The 18,984-nt window shown below is 41.7% G+C and overlaps 1 protein-coding gene across 2 annotated transcripts in view; it reads right to left on the bottom strand.

Moving 5' to 3' along the window:
- INPP5A (inositol polyphosphate-5-phosphatase A) overlaps positions 1-18,984 on the bottom strand; it is a 1,511,403-nt gene that overhangs the window by 1,099,057 nt on the left and 393,362 nt on the right. The window lies entirely within an intron of this gene.

Raw genomic sequence — 18,984 nt, forward strand, 5'->3', positions numbered from 1 at the left:
CTTAGCCTACGCTACCACTAGGGCAGCTAGTCCGAAAAGGTTGACTTACAACCACACCATAAGGGTTGCTTGGCATGGTACAAGGTGATCACTTTAACTAGTGAGCATCATATACCAGGCCAACTTCTCACAAACGCCCTCCTCAAGAAGCCCAGAGTGGAAACAAATCAACTGAGCAACTTCCAAACAATCTCCCTGCTCCCCTATCCAGCCATAAAAAGCAACTCACAACCCACCTCAAACTTTATCATCTTCTAGACATCATTCAATCAGGATTCAGAAAGAACCAGAGCACCAAAACACACTCATCACAGCCACCAATGCCATTCAAATAATCCTGGACCAAGGAGAAACAGCAGCCCTCATCCTGCTTGATCTCACTGTGGCCTCCCACACTGTCGCCCACAACACCCTCATTAGAAGGCTTCACAAGATTGGCATACAAGGATCTACTCTGAAATGGATCTGTTCCTTCCTCATGGGAAGAGCCCAAAGGGTCAGCTTCCCACCCTTCACATCAAGAAGCTGATATGCAGAGTCCCACAGGGATCGTCCCTCAGCCCCACCCTTTTCAAAATATACATGACATAGCTCACCAACATCATCCGATCAGAAAACATCACCATGATCTCCTACGCTGACAGCACTCAATTCATCCTTTCCTTGACAGACAAGACAACCACCCCTAGAACCAACTTTACCAACTGCATGACCATGGTAGGACACTGTATGCGAAACATCTGCCTGAAGCTTACCTTTGACAAGATGCCAGTACTGATCTTCGGGAACAAGACCTCCCCATGGGACTCCACCTGGTAGCCATCAGAGCTAGGACCAACACCCACAGACCCCACAAGAAATCTAGGAATCATTCTACATGACAAGCTCAACATAATGGCTCAAGCCAATGCAGTGAGTAACTCCTACTGCGACACCCTAAGCCTTGTGCGAAAGATCTTCAAATGGTTGCCTCGGAACCCACACACTCATCACCAGCAGGATGGTCTATGGCAAAACTCTAAGGCAGAATCTCCAAACCACTCCTACACAGACTCCAGACCATCCAGATCACTGCCACACGAATAGTTTTTGCCCTCTTATGCCATACCCACATCACACCATTCCTCAGGAAGCTTCACTGGCTCCCCATTCAAGTGGAGTCAATTCAATCTTCTCATGCACACATAAAAAGCCCTACACAAGACAGAACCAAAATACCTGAACAGCTGCATACGGTTTCACCAACCCATCAGACAAGTATGCATCTATCTCACTTTTACTCGGACACACTCCCTACATTTGCAAAAGTGGAGCTCACTCATTCTCCTTCATCACATGCAAGACATGGAACAGCCTCCCTCAGCACTTCAGAGCCTTCTCTTCACTTCTTGAGTTTGGCAAGAAGCTGATGACCTGGCTCTTCATACTAGCATCTTCTGGACTACACACCCACATACCTGCCCAAGCGCCTAGATACCCTCTCGGGTGATTAGAGTGCTATGCAAATCATCATAGCATAACACTTAATTGGCACATTTAATTTACTTGTAAGTCCCTAATAAATGTTACTACATGTATCCAGGATCTGTAAGTTAAATACTACTAGTGGTCCTGCAGCACTCATTGTGTAACCCTCTAAAATAGCCTTTTAAACCATGTTGCAGGCCTGCCACTGCTGCTTGTAGTAGTTTTAAACTGCCATTTTGAACTGTCAAAATAAACCTTTTGACAGGCCTAAACCATCCTTTTTAATACTTATAAGACATCCCTAGAGTGGACCATCAAGGTTTATAGAGCAGGGTGCACCGTATTTAAAAAGTAGGGCATGTGTAATTAAGTTTTATATGTCCTGACAGAGAAAAACTCCTAAAGTTCTTTTCACTATTGTAATGCCTATTTCTCTTCCAATTACTTGCACTGGGTTACCTTATTACATTTGATAAGTGATAACCTTGGCATGGGAGCAGATAGATATATGCTCTTTACACTCAAATGAATCATAACTTAAAATCCTCTTTAATGGTTAAGATGGATTTAGGTCACAATTCTGAAGTTGCCATTTTCTTCTCCCAACCATTTAAGCCTTCTTACAGTATCTTGGGTCACATAATTGAATGGCTCTGCTGTTGGGGTTTGTGAATTGGTCCCATGCAGTAACACAAATGCAGTTTAGATGTGGACAGGATGAACCATCGTTGCAGCATGACTGGAAATAGCTTTATCTAGCCCCACTTACACTTCAAAGGGTTTTGCCTCATGCATACACAAAGACTTTCCTGCCATCTCTCACCCCAGATAGTTTTGAACTTGGCAGGGGAAGATCTTTTCAGAACCAGATGTGGGGATAGGACAGGGAGTTTTCCCCACACAAATGCTGGCACCAGGTATAAATTTTAAACCTCCAGAGCTACTATTCAGAACACACATGGACCTGTGGTAGTTACAGAAGAAGGACTACCCCGATGCTTGAGGGACTGCCTTGCTGTCCGTGATGGTAGACTGGACCTGTATTCCTTCACCCCAAGCTAACAAGAGTGACTCCAAGGGCCATTTGGCTGACCCCCTTTGTGAGCTACGGGACACCACAAGCTTCAGATCCCTCCCTGCAGCTGCCCAGCTGACCAGTAGCAGCTGGATCGGCCGGGACCTGCAACTGGACCAGCCGCAGCCTTGCTGCAATCTACTGGAGTGAGTCCTTGATCCCCAAGTCCTGGACGCTTGGCTGGCATCAGTGTGTGCTCTTTTTGAAGAAAAGGGGAAAATCCTAATGTTTGGGCTCTTTGCAAATGCGCCAGTTTGCGCCAAGACTCTGCCACCCACAACAACCACCAATGCAAAGCTCCAGTGAGACCTATTCTTCGCATCAACAGCACCCGCCAGTGTTTTTTTTTTTTTTTTTATTTTTTTTTTTTTGAAAACCTTTATTGACAGTTCAAGAAGAACAAGTATGGGCCTACAACCCCCCAGGGCCGGCCGCTAAGCAATCAGAGCAAGAACGACAAGTATAAACACAGGCAGCACTTCGGGGAGCAAAATCGTACTGCTTATACTGTGGACAGCGTAAGTAGGGCACCAGGAGAAAGAGGTTTTCATTTTATGATGAAACAAGGCAGAAGGATCAGGTGACAAGCAATTTTAAAACAACGATCACGGATATGCAGAGTAATGAACGTTAGCGATTTACAGCAATCTATTCGGTCAATGGCGCAAACACAAGAACATCAGGATGGAGAAAAACATAGTCTACAGCTGCGCCCGCAGTCCCCCGCCAGAACTCCCCAAGAACACCCCGGAAGTTGTGAACACATGGAACGGCAACAAGGCATAGCAAAAGGAGGTGTATCACGCTGATCCCAGAAAAAGAAAGACAAAAAGAATCAGAGAAGAAAAAGGAGGCCATGGAAAAAAGATGAAGGAATACAGAGTCCCCTCCCCCAACCCCCCACCCTGCACCTCTGCAGATGAGTACGGCCCCCCCCCCAGCAGTGTGCCTGTCGCCCTGGAACCAGACCCGAAATGTAGGAGAATAGGGAAAAAGAAGTAGGAAAGGACCCCCACCAGACGGGGGGGTTGAGAAAGCATTTATAAACTGGAGGAGGGCCTTCATAACAGACCCCCGGCTTCTCCCTCCCGCACGGTAAGGTTCCCCTAAAGTGAACAAGGAACAGCACAAAAACAATCTTCTCAAACCACGATGGGGAGCATTATGCACCTATTGTGCCAGTAGCCATGTCAGGAGAGCACACCACCCCAAGCCCGCCCGTCCACTAGGCGACCACCCCCGAGGGGCCAGCCTCATCCCTGACCACTCTGTGGAATTCTGCCCATGCCAACCCCTCGACCCAGCACCATACCCAATGTTCCTAGGCAGAGGAATGTCCAACAACGACAGAGAAGCGACGCACACAGGTGGGGTGGAAGTCTCTGAGCATCAACACAGTCCGCCGCGTGAGGAAACAGGCTTCCCAGTGCTGCCCTAGGGTCTGCACTGCACGCAAGGCTCAGGAAGGCAGAAGCAGCCAAAACAGACATTAGTTGCTGGAGTTGTCTCTGGGTCGCAGGAGGGCATGCACGGGATGAGGCCACCACATCCCACTCAGGTCCAACGCCTCCGGGACAGATCAGGCCCTCAGAAGGTCGAACACACTGTAGCATACTGGCCGGGGCGTCCAGTCGTGTACTAACCTCAGGGGGGGCCGCCACAGCGTCCTCCTGCGCGCAGTGTGGGTAGACTCTGTGTTCGTGCGGACAGGCGGGCCGCCACTGCCCCAACTCCGACGCCACACCATCGAGCTTACTCCCCAAGATCACGAAACCATGAACCAAGGAGGAGTGAAGAGTACCAAGAGCCTCGAGGAGGTCGCCGTACCCCAGCTCAGCTCTCTGTGATCTCGCCGCCACACTCCCAAGAATCGTACGCTCACAGGCCCGCTGCGGCCCAGCGGACAGGATGGTAGGCTTCATCGACCCAAGATGGCCGCCAAGTATGCCCGACCCTCACCGGGGCCGGGACCCCGGGACAAGCGTCGCGATGTCCACGTCGCGGGTGACCGGGTTCCGGGGGCAGGCAAAAAACTATCCGTGGTCACGGGCAACAGTCGTCCCCACCACGGACCAGCTCCCGTAGAAATCCGGGGGCGGCCCGCAATGATCGGGGCAGGATACGGACGGCGGCCGGGCAGCTCACCAGCAAGGCAGGGGCAGTCACCGGAGGATCTAAGATTTGCACCCCCGGTCATGCACTCGGTCAGCTACACTGGGCAGTAGAAGTGACCACGCCGAAATGTAGGCCGAGTTTAACACCGCTTCGGTGGGCCGACTCCACCCAGTCACCACCGGCCGCTGTTGTCGCACTGCCACCCGGCCACGGCGTCCACTCGATGTCCCGGCTCCAGGGCAGCACAGGCCGCAAAGTTCAGATGCAGTTTTCTCCGGCGATAGCACGGCTAGAAACCTCGGAGTCACACAGTCGGGAGCCCCTCTCCTTCAGAAACACGACCACGTAGCACAAGTTGAGGATCTCAGGCAGGATATCCGTGCGGGGTGCGGAGGTTCACGGAGCCGGGAGTCTATGCTGCCGTCCCGGTCGCCATCTTGGCTCCTCCCCTAGCACCCGCCAGTGTTGACCAGCAACGTGAGACCCACACTTTGTGATACAGCAAAGACACCAACGTAAGCTTGACCCATTATTCGTGCTACAGCAATGACTGTCCACAATGCCCTACCTGATCTTCACACAACAGTGACAATCATCAGCAACACTCAGCCTTCTCCTCGCGGCCTCCTCAAACGCAGAACTCTTCATACTAGACTTTGAAGATAACTTTTCAGCAGGACTAACTTGGTCCCTGTTTCCAACTCACAATCCATCGCGGTTGACTTGAACTCCTGACTTCCTTCTGGTCTAATACAACCAGATGATCAAGAGTGGCGCTTTGTGTTTTTTTAGGTGCTATAGTCACTAAAAACTGCACAATTTGCATATCTCCAGTTCTGACATTTGGATTTTTGTCATTAGGGTATTATTTTATTTATTAAAATTGACTCTATTTCCCTAAATGTATTTGGTATTTTTCTTGTGTTGATTTTTTCACTTTATTACTGTTTGTGTGCTGCAGAAATACTTTACACATTGCCTCTAAGTAAAAAGTGAATGCTCTGTGCTAAGCTACCAGAGGGATAAGCACAGGTTAATTTGTGACTTTTATGGTTCAGATTTGTGGTTGTAGCCGGAGAGGGGCTTCCAGACCTTTAACTTTAATTCAAATCAATGCAAATTGCTAGCTGCATATTGATTAAAACAGATTTTTCAAGCTAACCACTCCAAAAATAAACATGCAATATAAAAAAACACATAACAGGGAACATATGAAATATAGTTCTATATTGCCAACCTCGAAATTCTATTGACATCTAAAACCACTCTGCCTTCGGCCTTGTGGGTTATGATGTCACCAGAACCTCTAAATGCAATATTGGACCATATTATACATTCAACCCTGTATGTATCCTTAATATTACACAGTGGCAGTTTCCACTGTGTAGTTATGGATCAGGCACACTTTCCATTGGAAATACAATTTTGGTTTGCCTAGAACGTTTGACGCTATAGACTGGTTTGCACCAAAATTGGCAATTTCTTGACATAGTCAGATAACTGGCATTTAAATTATTGTGAAAATTTGTGCAGGAAAAAATTGTTATGGGGGCAAAAAAGTTGCATATTCCCATTTTAGCTCCCATAGGCAATGTTTCTTGCACCTAGAGCAAAAACAATTGAGTGGCCTTATGCCACACATGGTACGAAAGTACAACTTTACACAGAAAACACACTTTCATTGGTTTGGTGTAATTCAATGTAATAGTTTTTGTGATATAAGCATTTAAAAAAGTTGCTGGATGGGCTTGGAAGGGTTAATAACACTGAACATCGCTGCCATTTAAATGTGCAATTCTGAACATCACAAATCCTCTCAATCACATTAGAATATTTTAGCAAAAGTGATTGGCTGTTGATGGGATTTTCCCCATATACCATAAGGGATTGTTTAAAAATGAAAGCTGCCCAACCCCAAAGGAGTGACGGGAGAGGCACTCAAAGGTGCGGGCAGATGGTCTAATTGAGAAAAATATAGGTACTAGGTTGTAAAATTGTGATTTTAATGAATGTCTTTAACTCAAGTCTACTCTTTTTGTCAGCAACAAAAAAGGCACAATGATGTGCTAAAGATCCCAATATTCAATCAAAAGAATATATGTTTTACTAAAAATAAAGTGAGTCGGCAGAGAAAAATATTTTTTCCATTAAAAGAATTAGGGAAAAAAATTGCAGACCCAAAGGGTGAGCGTAGCTGGCGTTGTCTGCCAGCACTTGCAGCCAGCACTGGGTTTGCAACGTGCATGTTGGCTGCAGGGCTTTGACCAATCCTTTGTGTAAACAGCAGAAGGTCGTGCAGAGGAGGAGTTGTGCTCCAACTATGGGCAGGACAATGGGCCAAGCACAAGGACATAGGCAATTGCAAATTTCTTGACAACAGAACCATAAAAAAAATGATCATATGCTTTCTAAGGCACTTTATGAGATATTTCAAAAGTATGAGTCAAAACTCATAGAGCAATAGAATAATAGATCGAAGATTAACTATGTTGTACATTTATGGAACTGTACAACCTGACATTAGGAGGGTTTACACACACTATATGAACATTAGTCATTTGCTTAATGCTGGGTGTAAGTACAACCATGAGAATTCTGCTCACATCTGAAAATGAAATGCAGGTGTTTAATCTAGGTTGATTACACCTGTTGAATTTCACAAAAGTAACCATGTTCTACCAATAACTATCAAACACTAAATTAAATTAGAAGAAATGTGGAGAGACCTTCAAAAAGCAAATTGTGATGCTATTAACTACCTAAATGCACATTTTGAAAGTGAAAGGAATATACTAACTCCCTCCTGCAGAGAACTTTCGACAGAAAGATCTATTTAAAGAAATGTCAACAGAACTATCACTAATTAGATGTTCCGCAGGAACACTTAAAACAGCTACGCTTTGGAATCCAATGGGTAATTACATACATATTAATGAGATATGGCGAACAGCAGACATCCTGAAGAAATATCCACTCACAGTTCCAATAAAAAGCCAAAGAAGGATAACAAGATAATCTTCTATATCATTTTTTTCTCACCTTTTACACATTGTACCATATTTTTCGAGTCTTTGTTTTACCGTCTCTATGAACTTAAAAAAACCACACTTTTCCTAATCACAATGGGTAGAGCTGAAAAGATATGGTATCATTTTTTTTTAAAACAGCTCTATGTTTGTGCAACCTGGCTTAAAAAATGCTATATCAAATGCTGTCTACAACTATTACAGTGGCCTGTTTTTAATTTGATTGAGAATTTCAACACTCTTACATGGAGTGTTCTTCCAAACATCAACCTATTGTTGTCAGGCACATGTATATATCTGCATTTTGTATAGCACTAGCACACCTTATATTCACTTTGTCACTTGCACTGCACCATCACACTTTTAGGAGCACCTTTCTTTAGAATAAACTGCTGAACTAGAACAAAGTTATTGTTTAAAATAAGAACATTTCTTTGTGAATTATTGAATAAATTCTGTTTATAAATCTCAGTTTAAACCTATCTATTGAAGGCTTTTTAATTATTGACATGGAAGTCAAGGGCTACATTTCTCCCATACGCACCGTTTGATTGTTTATTAATTGTCTTACCCAAGTCCCAGGGATTCTGGGTTGCCCCTTAATCTTTAAAATTCCATAGTATTATCACACACACTTAAAATTGTTTACCAAGTGGAAAAGTTCTTTACTGTCATTTCTGTTGAATAGGCAAGTTGGGGGCTAATGGGATGGCAAGTACAGGTCACAGCGTGACCCATCATCACATTTGAGATACATCTTATGCCTTTCCCATGAAGGGATTACTTTGAGGAGGGAAGGGTGAAGAAGGGATGAAATGAGTGGGCGTTGGTAGGGTTGTGGGAGGGCTCACCATCCCAGAGTGGCACAAAAACATAGTGAATGCTATTCCTACCACTGTCTAAATACTGCATAACATTTTTTGTCTCTCACAGTACTCTATAGACCACTCATGGTCAGGGTAATATCATGGGACATTAGAGGCCTGAATTCACCAACTAAGTGACATGAAATCTGGAGGGAAGTCTGTAGGAATCCTCCCGATATGCTTTGCCTGCAGGAAAAGCACATGAAATGGAGTGATTCTCATTTGATGAAAAGCAAACTATACCCCACCCAATATTATGCTACAACAAAGAGAAAGACGTACAGGATGATAATAGGCATTCACAAAGATTTTAATTTTGAAGAGGTTGAAAGTAGTATATGATAAAGTTAATGGCAAATTTGTTCATCTGGTGTGGAAACAGCAAGAAATTATATTTACAATGCTAAACACATATGAGCCCAACCAGCATCATGAACACTTTTTTTTTCAAATGCTGGACAGCATTAGAAAATGGGGGCCAATCTCATTTGGATCAGTGATTTTAACTTTGGTTCTGATCCTACAATGGTTAGGCATTCCCACAATAGATACATACAAGGACCGCCGTCCAAAGGCCTGTGACACGACATGAACAACCTCTACCTAATGGACCCATGACATGTCAAACACCCTACAGAACGAGAATACACAATCTTCTCCCAAGTCCATAGGTCGTGCTCTCAAATTGATTTAATTTGGGGAACCCAAGGGATAGCAAATGTGATGGCTTCTGTTTTAGATAGTGTGGCAGTGATCACTGACCACACATTGCTGAAAAGAGAATGCAAAAAATCACTCACTAGACACAGGAAAGGAAGTTGTAAATTTGATAAATCTTTGCTTACAAAATGGTCAGTCTGTCAGGCACTGAAATATGTTATATTGCAGTATTTCAAAGAAAATGACATGGACAAGGTAACACACTTTGGGATGCTGTTAATGCAGCATTCCTGGAAAGCTGCATTGAGAAAGGTCTTGAAAAAGACTAGAGGCTCTCTATTGGCTGTCATTGTCATCAACAGCTTGGGTGGGGTGAATCCTTTTCCAGGAAACAGCAGTGGGGGTGGGGGTATTATCCCCAAGGCTCTCTGAGGGGCCAGTAGTTAGGGTGTGGGGTGGGAAGGTAGTAGTGATAATAACAAAATATCAAAGGGAATAAACTCAGGTGCAAATATTGGAATGTATGACATTGCTCTTAGTAGAGTATTTAGATTTATATTGTTAATGTTGCTTGCTTTTCAAGGTACTAACGATGGCAGGGGAGCTAGATACATTTTATTGGAGGAGGTTTTTTCTTATTAAGTACACAATGGAGATAATTAAATGTCTTTGCAGGAATGTTGGTGGTCTAAACTCTGTAACAAACGCCAGATGGTCTGGGAAGAGCTGCGAATTTACAAACCTCAAATAGTTGCTCTCACTGAGACTTACTTGGCTTATAAAGATAGATATCTGCTTAAACAACTAGGCTATAAGATAATCAACTGCACATCTCAGACTGTCTATATTAGAGGAGTTGCTATTCTAATGAATAAATCTTTTGATTGCACCCTTCTTAAAGCTTCCCATGATCTACCAGGCAGGTGGATAATTGTTCAGGTCCTGATTAAAGATCAACAATATGTCCTATGTACTATTTATGGACCAAACCCTGATGAACCCAAAATGTTTGATACCTTAGCATTAGAACTATTAGAATGGCAGGGGGAGTTAGTTGTTATAGGTTATTTCAACTGTATCATCAATCCTAAAATAGACTCTACTAACCGGGCGCTTCAGGTAGGATGTGGAAAGTAAGAGCCACAATATAAGAAACAGCCCAATTACATAGCCTTAGAGATGTGTGGCGATTAGTATTCCCATCAAAACTCGGCTATACTTACTACAGTGCACCACATAAGCATTATTCTAGGATTGACATTATTTTTGCAAATAGAATTTTGAGTGTGGCAAAGTGCGAGGTATGCCCCAAGATTGTATCGGACCACAACCCTATCCTATTTTCATTCCAGATAGGTCCAGTTAATAGGAAGTTATGTTTATTCTCTTTTCCACTATATCTTTTGGAAGACACTGAATATGTAGTACTAATTAAGAATAACATTAGGAATTTTCTACTGGACTATGAACGCTCTACTTCCCCTCTCATAGTCTTGGATGCAGTTTAAGCTTTCATAAGGGGCATTGCCCAACAATATGTTTGTCGGCAAAATAGAAGTAAAAATACTGCTCATATATTAGCTTGTGATGCAATTTTGCAATTAGAGGTAGCCCACGCTGAAGAAGCCAGGCAGGGGGTTCTATTTCAAATAGTGATGCAAACACATTCACAAACATATCTTTCTTTGATTGAAAAACAGGCTATGTTGGGGAGGGTGCTAAAAGAAAAGATTGCAGCTAGATATAATAAAAATCAGGACCTGCAATACGAATATGGTGAGCAGGTGGGGAGGGTATTGGCACATCAGCTTATTGATAAAAAAATCAAAGTGGGATATAAAAGTTATTAAAGGGGAGAGTGGCCTATTGTATACACACCCGGAGTTAATATTTGAACAATTTGTTAGTTTTGAAAAAAAATATATATGGATGCTCTGTCTGTTTGATGCGAGAAAATATGCTGAATATGTAGAAAGGTGTAATCTACCAGGCCTTGAGGAAGAACAGACCTCACCCAAGAAATTATGCATGAAGAAATATCCAATGCAGTAGCAGCCCTTCCCTTTGGTGAAGCAGCAGGTGACAATACAATACATGTTGAGTTCTATAAAACAGTCAAAGACTGCATGATCGCTCCAATGATTAAGATTAAACAATATATAAGCAAGAGTGGAGCCTTTCCCAGATCGTGGGATATAACAAATACTGTATATTTTCTGAAAAAGAATAAACTGCCAGAGGAGTGCGGTTCATACTGCCCCATATTCCTCATAAATACAGATGTTAAAATATTTTCAAAAGTATTAGCACGCTTGGCACCTTTTATGTCACAATTAGTTTATAGCCAACAACATGGCTTTATACCAGGGCAGAGATACTACAGCACATGTGAATGCTGCCAAGTAGCTTTTGATGTAGCGAAAAAACAAAAGTTGGAAATGGGAAGGGTCATGCTCGATGCCAAAAAAGCATTTGATCGCGTCAATTGGGAATGCCTCTGGGCCACGCTTACGGAGTTTAATATTCATGGTCGATTTTACATATGGGTTAAGGCCTTATATAAAAAACCAAGAGCTAAATTAATTTACTTACAGTCACAATCTACTTCTTTTCCGATATTGAGTGGTACCCAACAGGGTTGTCCCCATTCCCCATTATTTTTTCCCTATACATAGAACCATTCATAAGATCACTTCTTTTTAATACACCTATACTCCCGGCTCAATTAGGGACTGGAGAATTAAAAATAATGGCATATGCGGATGATATAGCTGTCTTCTCTGCAGACCCAGTCAATGCTATAGATGCTATTCAAACGGAGGCTATAACGTTTGGCGCTTTCTCTGGCTACAAGCTAAATATAAATAAGATGCAGGTCCTTCTTAACTATCAAACTGATAGTGTAATATTGGGGGCCTGCTCAGTAGCTACTTACTTGCGGTACAGATCTCCCCGAATACGGAACAGGTTATAAGATTGAATTATGAACCTCTGCTTCATTCTGTTGTCCAAAAAATGAAGATATGGCATAAATTCCCAATCGGTATTATAGGGAGATGTAACATTATGACAATGATTGTTTTACCCAAATTTCTTTACTTGTTTCGAACAATACCATTACGAGTTCCGAATTATTTTTTTAAGAACCTTGAGGGGGCAATCAGTAGCTTTATTTGGGGCTACAAACAGCAGCGTCATGCAATAAAGTATTTAAAACTTCCATATAAACATGGGGGGCTCCAATTACCTGATTTCAAATTATACTTTTGAGCTTCATTTGCAGGGCGAATCCATAGACTTCTTTCTGCTGGCAGTCAAGATTACTTTTATAGCCATGCAATTTGCTCTGACAGTAGAATGTTTTTATATAAGATAAACGACCCCAACTACTTTAAAAGAGTACGGTTCAAGACTCTTCGAGATATAGTTTACATCTGGCGAGAAATAGTTCCTAATAGTTCCCTTCACACTATGCACAGTAGTGTTTCGCTTTGGGCAATCCTCTGCTCCCGGATATATTTCATGATAATCAAGGTAAATCATGTGCCAGCTATGGGGTTAGTCAACTTGGGCATTTATATGATACTAATGGGTTTCGAACTTTTAAAGATCTACAGAGAGTATCCAGTCTCATAAGCAGATGTTTTACAAATATTTACAGGTTAGAGACTGTATCTGGGATGCAGAGGTATAAGAATACCTGCAGAGTCCGATATAATGACCTGCTTACATTCCACCATAAAGCTATTAGTAAGGTCTAGCAGCAACTCTCCCAATTTAGGAATAATTACATTTCAAGGCTAGCAACTAAATGGAGTGAATTACTGGGCAAGAAGATTAATTCTTTAGATATTGTGGATGCACTAGGTACGTAGGACGAGGCTGTACATTCCACTAATTTAACACTGCAGAAATTCAAAACTATATGTATATTATACTATACCCCCGACCGAATAGCTCATTGGTCAGTGAACAGGAGGGGAGACGTAGGAGATAAGGGTATATGTCCAAAATGCGGATTAGCTGCCACAGATAGCTTACACATGTTTTTCACTTGCCCCGGTCTGACACTTTTTTTGGAAAGAGATTGGCCAAATAGTAGCAGATTGCCTAGGCATAGATCTACAACTAACGGAGGTTGAGAGTATGTTGGGATATAAATCAACATCGGATCTTGGTTTAAGATCTCTCTTTACTATTATTATAGTGACTGCCCGTCTGTGTATCGCACGGGCATGGGTATTTACAACACCTCCCAGGGCATCAGAATTGTGAGCAATGTTGAGAGGGATATATGAAAGGGAAATGGCTATAGCAAAGACTAGGGAAATTCGCTCTGAGAAGACATTTCTGCGAATTCGGGGGCCCAGGGCCAATGAAGAGTAGTCAGAATATTAGGAGCCATTATTTACCCAAGTATTTGTTTTTCTATTTATGATTTTACCTTGTTCTTGTATAAGATATACAATATCCATAATTACTTTGTATTTGTATATGTTTGTATATTCTTTTCTACTGGTATGTCTCTTGTTTATTTCCTGACATAAATAAAACAAAATAAAGATTAGAGAACAATTTGGACTTCAGTTCATAGTGAAATACACAAAAGTACATCTTTTTTTTTTTTTTTTTTAACAGTGGTGTTATGAACATACAAATAAAACCAAGTCTATGACTAAAGACATTGATGAGATGCATCCCTACACTTCTGGGCTCAACTGGTGTTGCACTCAAAAAAACAATGAGAATAAACTTAAAGCATTCCACACTGTCTACCTCAATCTTTACCAGTGAAAGCCAGTTGATTCTAGGAAGGCTGAGGAAAACCTACATGAGGCAAATCTGCCCAAATTGAATGCAGCTAACAGGAAGAGCCTAGAGCTTTGTATCTCAACAGATAAGGCCACTAAAGCTAACTATGAGCTTTCCCCCGAACAAGGCACCACGACCTGAAAGCCTGTTCAATAGATTTTATAAACAGTTGCACACGTCCTGGCAGCCCAACTGGTAACAGTCTTGAACTGTATCCTCCCATTGCAAATAGCTTAGCTGGCAATGGTGCTGGCCATTATCTAGAAAATTTACAAGCATGGCAAACCTGATAATAAATGCGAGTCATATCGACCGATAGCCCTATTGAACTTAGATGTTAAAATTTTCACAAAAGTGCTAGCTAATAGACTGAATCCTCACTTGCCTTTTTTAAGACCCTGGTCAATAGGGTTTTATTCAGCAGTGCCAAGTGGCAGATAATATTAGAAGGGTGTTCCAACTTGTAGAGAAATCAAATAGGAGGAGAGTTCCTTTGGTGATCCTGTCTCTTGATGCTGAAGAAGCATATAACAGGGTCAGTTGGGTGTTTCTCTCCCAATTGTTGGGTGTGATAGGTCTGGGTCCCAATATGCAAACTTTGATTGAAGTAAGTTATAAGCAGCCTATGGCAGATAAACTGGTTAATGGAGGGAGTTTGGAAAGAATTCCACTGAAACATGGGACATGTCAAGGTTGTTCCCCCTCTCCATTACTGATTAATTTGGTCGTTGAGCCCTTGGCAGCAATGATAAGGCAGCACCAAAACATAGTGGGAATGACCTTTGGGGGAGAATGCCATGAATTCCATTTGTTTGCTGATGATGTTTTATTAACACTGACAGAATCCCAACTTTCCATTACGGGTGTTATGGAAACATTGGATCAGTATAACAGAGGTTTGGGGTTTTGGGTTAGCCTATCCAAATCGGAAATGTTCGATTTCGGCCTCCCAACAGCACTCATACATGAACTCATTGACAAGACAGGACCTCTAACAAAATAAAATATTTGATAATATACAGCAAAGCTAATTATCCCAGCCTGATGCATGATATTGTTACAGATTTTCAAAGATGGCACACTCTATATATTTAATGATTGGGAAGAAGAACCGCCATTAAACTGAGCATATTACATTGCTTGGTTTATATTTTCTAGACCCTCCCAGTGAAAGGCCTGGACAAGGATTTGCAGACCCTTCAGAAAGCTGTAGACTGTTTTATCTGGGCAGGAAAATGAACACGCATATCTGGGAAGGTACTGAAATCCCATAGCAAATCCGGGGGCCTAGGTCTAAATTCTTTGAATGGTCCTTATACAAATGCCACCGTGTCCACATGGATGCTATAGTGCTAGACAGAAGATTCCCTGGTTGCACAAGCCAGCATGGCTTCCAGTATGCTACTATTCAGAAATATTATGGCCCACTCTAGAGATATGGGATTCCCTCATGTGCGTTTCTGACCTGACGTCATTTCTGTCATCTTTTACCTCTGTGTTAGGCAATCTTGACTTTTCATTCAGGCTTGTCTGACATGATTTTGAGGGGTGAAACAAGGGAGGCAGTTGGAGGCAGTTGAAGGCTGTGGGATTTGTTCCATGGAGATGAAATTAAATCTTTTCAACAATGGAAACAGGAATTACTTATTAAAAAGAAATCGAGCACATGTGGCAGTGGTCTCTCCACCCTGAGAACAGGGCAACGGCTACTAGACAGCCAACACCATGTGGAAAGCGTTTTCTTACGTGCGAATCCCCTAGAGGCCTAATTTACATCTATGCACCACTAGGAAGCAGAGGACTTTGGGTATTCCTGTAACATGGCGGACAATTTGGTCTGATATTCCCTGCCTATATGAAGGTGTCCACAATAGGAAGTCAATGTACAAACTTAAGACAAACTGGAATCTTACCCAACCAAGACTGAAACACATGTATGATCACAATGATGGCTGTGTGGCAGGGGTTGTGGAAGGGGGGGTTGACTATACACATTTGGTAGTCTTGACTTTCTGAAATAAAATACCTAGCCATATAAGGGACGTGGTGGGTTACCCACTACAACCAAATCTAGCAACAATCTTACTGAGCCTTCGCCCTTCAGATGTGAATCTTTCCTTATTTGATTGGAATCTATCTAATGTAGTACTTGCAGACAAGCAACACATTGCGAAGCAGTGGAAGTCCGTAACAACAATTCCAACTACTCAGAAATGGATGGGGAAACTGAAGGTTCTGGAGATAAATAAAAGGGAACATATTTGAGAAATTATAGGACACATTAATGTAGTGTCCATCGAACAAGGAAATACTGCTTACATGCCAAAAGACATTGAGATCATTGTGCTTGGTAGGACTCCCATTCAACTTATCAGGCTGCTTTTGCGTGGGGAATATAAGGTTATGAATCACCCGAATTCAGATTCAGTACCAACATTGGACATGATCTGTGGTGGATTCTTCTTGAATTGTACATAAATAAAATAATAGCATTAACTTAATTTTCACATGACATATCAAGACGTAATTCAGATAAAACAAACTTTGTGTCAGTATCATAATTAAGAGCACAATTTATTATATTCGATCACGTCAGTAACACAAGGGCACCACTCCTCTCTTTACACGAATTGCCTTCTACATGATATAAAGAGCCTAGGCATGTGTAACAAGTGCTTTCTTCAGCATCAGTGCATTGGTATACAGAGTAAAAATTCCTCATGTCTTGCAGTTCATTTACAAGACTACAAATGTTGCATAGGAGGGTATCTGCTGTTGTACTACAGGAATCACATATACTTAATTACCTTAGAACATGAGGTACCTTTACAGAGTACTCATATGCTACCTTTTCTCCATGACAGTCATGGCAATCTCCAGGCAATTCCCGTAACCACCTTACAGACGGAGTTCCCTAAGGAAGACTGTGCTGCTTTGCTCCAAACACACAACATTTTCATTAGGGAAGCAAGTCTTAAGTTCATGGATTTCAAATCCTATGACATTAGCATTGGATGCCCCCACACTACACAGGGCCTGGCATCCTTCCTCACTCGGACTGCTGAAGAAGTAGTCAATTTAATTGAAATGTATTTCTCATAATATGGTTGTAACCACATAATGCAAAATACTGATCTAATGTCTGATGTAAATTATCAGGGGCTGGTGATCTGCAGATTGAACCCTCTGCCTGTTTGCCTCTGTTACATATAATGGGCCAGATATACTGAGATCGTCCAACCATGCTGGGCTCTGACTGGCAAATTTTGTTTGAGACTTAGTAGGAATTATTGCTCACAACTGTCATTAATTTTCACAAATGTACCCCTACTTATGCCATCACTTATCAGACGTTTTGATGATGGTAATGTCTATATCGAAGGTAAGTATATAATTTTTTAACGGATTCACTATTATATTGAAGTTTCAAATACTGTTTGCTTTGACATCATTTTTTATTGATATATTTTTTGTATTGGTTTATATTTTTATTTTGTGATATATGTTACTGTCAAAGTATTTTTATTTATTTTAAAATACAGCTTCCATTTGTGCTTATTATTTGAATTGGGCCTCTGATTACAGCAGTACCCATAGTCAGATATCCTTCAACTGGGCCAGCAGCCAGCTCTTTGAATAGCAGTACTATTTTAGATATATGACATTTATGACAGTCCTTCAGTATTCAATTGAGTCAATCGGAATTCTAGTGAAATAAATCTAATAAGTGGAATTGGTAGAGCAGACTCCCATAATACTATTTTCAACGCACTTAACATGTGCCTGGAACTCCTCTTCACTCAACCAAAAACTGCTGTTAACTATCGATTTCACCATTTACATGCAGATTATCATGTGATGCCTCAGGTTCCTGCTAGGATGTAATTGTGTCGCAAAATTGTACCGCATTACTCTTCAGCTGCTCAATACTGTTCTTGATAAAAGATACTGGATATGACTATGCAACTGGCTAGGTATTTATCCTGCTCAAATGTGGGCCATCTTAACATGCCATGGCCTCCTAAAAAGACATGAATCTGCATATCTGATGTCTCAGATATCAATAGCAGCGTCTTGCAAAGAAAATATTTTTTCCACTTTCTAAATGCCCATTTTGAGAGTTTGTCCACTTTACCATAGAATCTAAGGCATAAGGCATAAGGGAAAGGTTTATAATACGCTCTATCCGACTCCGAACAGATTCATCACAAATCTATTAATTTCTTGTGTCAAACGTGTGTCAAATGTGTGGAGTTTCTGTATGAACAGGGGGCACTAAATGTAAGCACTAGAACATAAAACCCCTCAGGAACTTGGCAGAAAGCACCAATAATTGGAATAATTGCCGTCTGAGGCGTCAACACTTTGTGAGAGGATTAAGGCCTGCATCGATTTAAGTTGCATTATCAGAGTGCCTATCCCTGTATTAATATTTTAATCGCCTTTTTTTCCATCTAATGTGGATCAAGGGTTTCAGACATATCAGGTTATGATCACTATAGTAGTCAATGACATTAGTCACTGCTTGCCACCTGTCTCCCAGGCCCTAGCCACAGGCAAGGGTACACCAGTAGAATAGTGGCTAATTACATGACTTCTAAAGCATGTGAAATGTGTGGATCTTACATTAAACATTGGGTTCTTTCCAATGGTCGTTCTTTTTCCAGAAGAGCACCATGATAAAGATATTTGCTCTTAGTACACTTGCAGCCATAACAACATAGTAAAACCTAATCAATCATTAACAACCAGGGTGTAGTTTACCCGTTTAAAAACATGAAAGATTAACCATAAAAAAATTGCATCCATTTTGCACACAAATGAACATGCTTTTTATCTGATTGAAAGAGATTAGATAAAGTTATTCGAGAAAGAACACATACACTTCCTTAACACATCTAACGGTATATTTGACATCACACCAGTAATAATGAAAAACAAATAAGATTTCATGTAAGCAGGT

The sequence above is a fragment of the Triturus cristatus genome, chromosome 1_2, assembly GCF_964204655.1.
Source record: "Triturus cristatus chromosome 1_2, aTriCri1.1, whole genome shotgun sequence".
In the NCBI taxonomy this organism is placed as follows: Eukaryota; Metazoa; Chordata; class Amphibia; order Caudata; family Salamandridae; genus Triturus; species Triturus cristatus.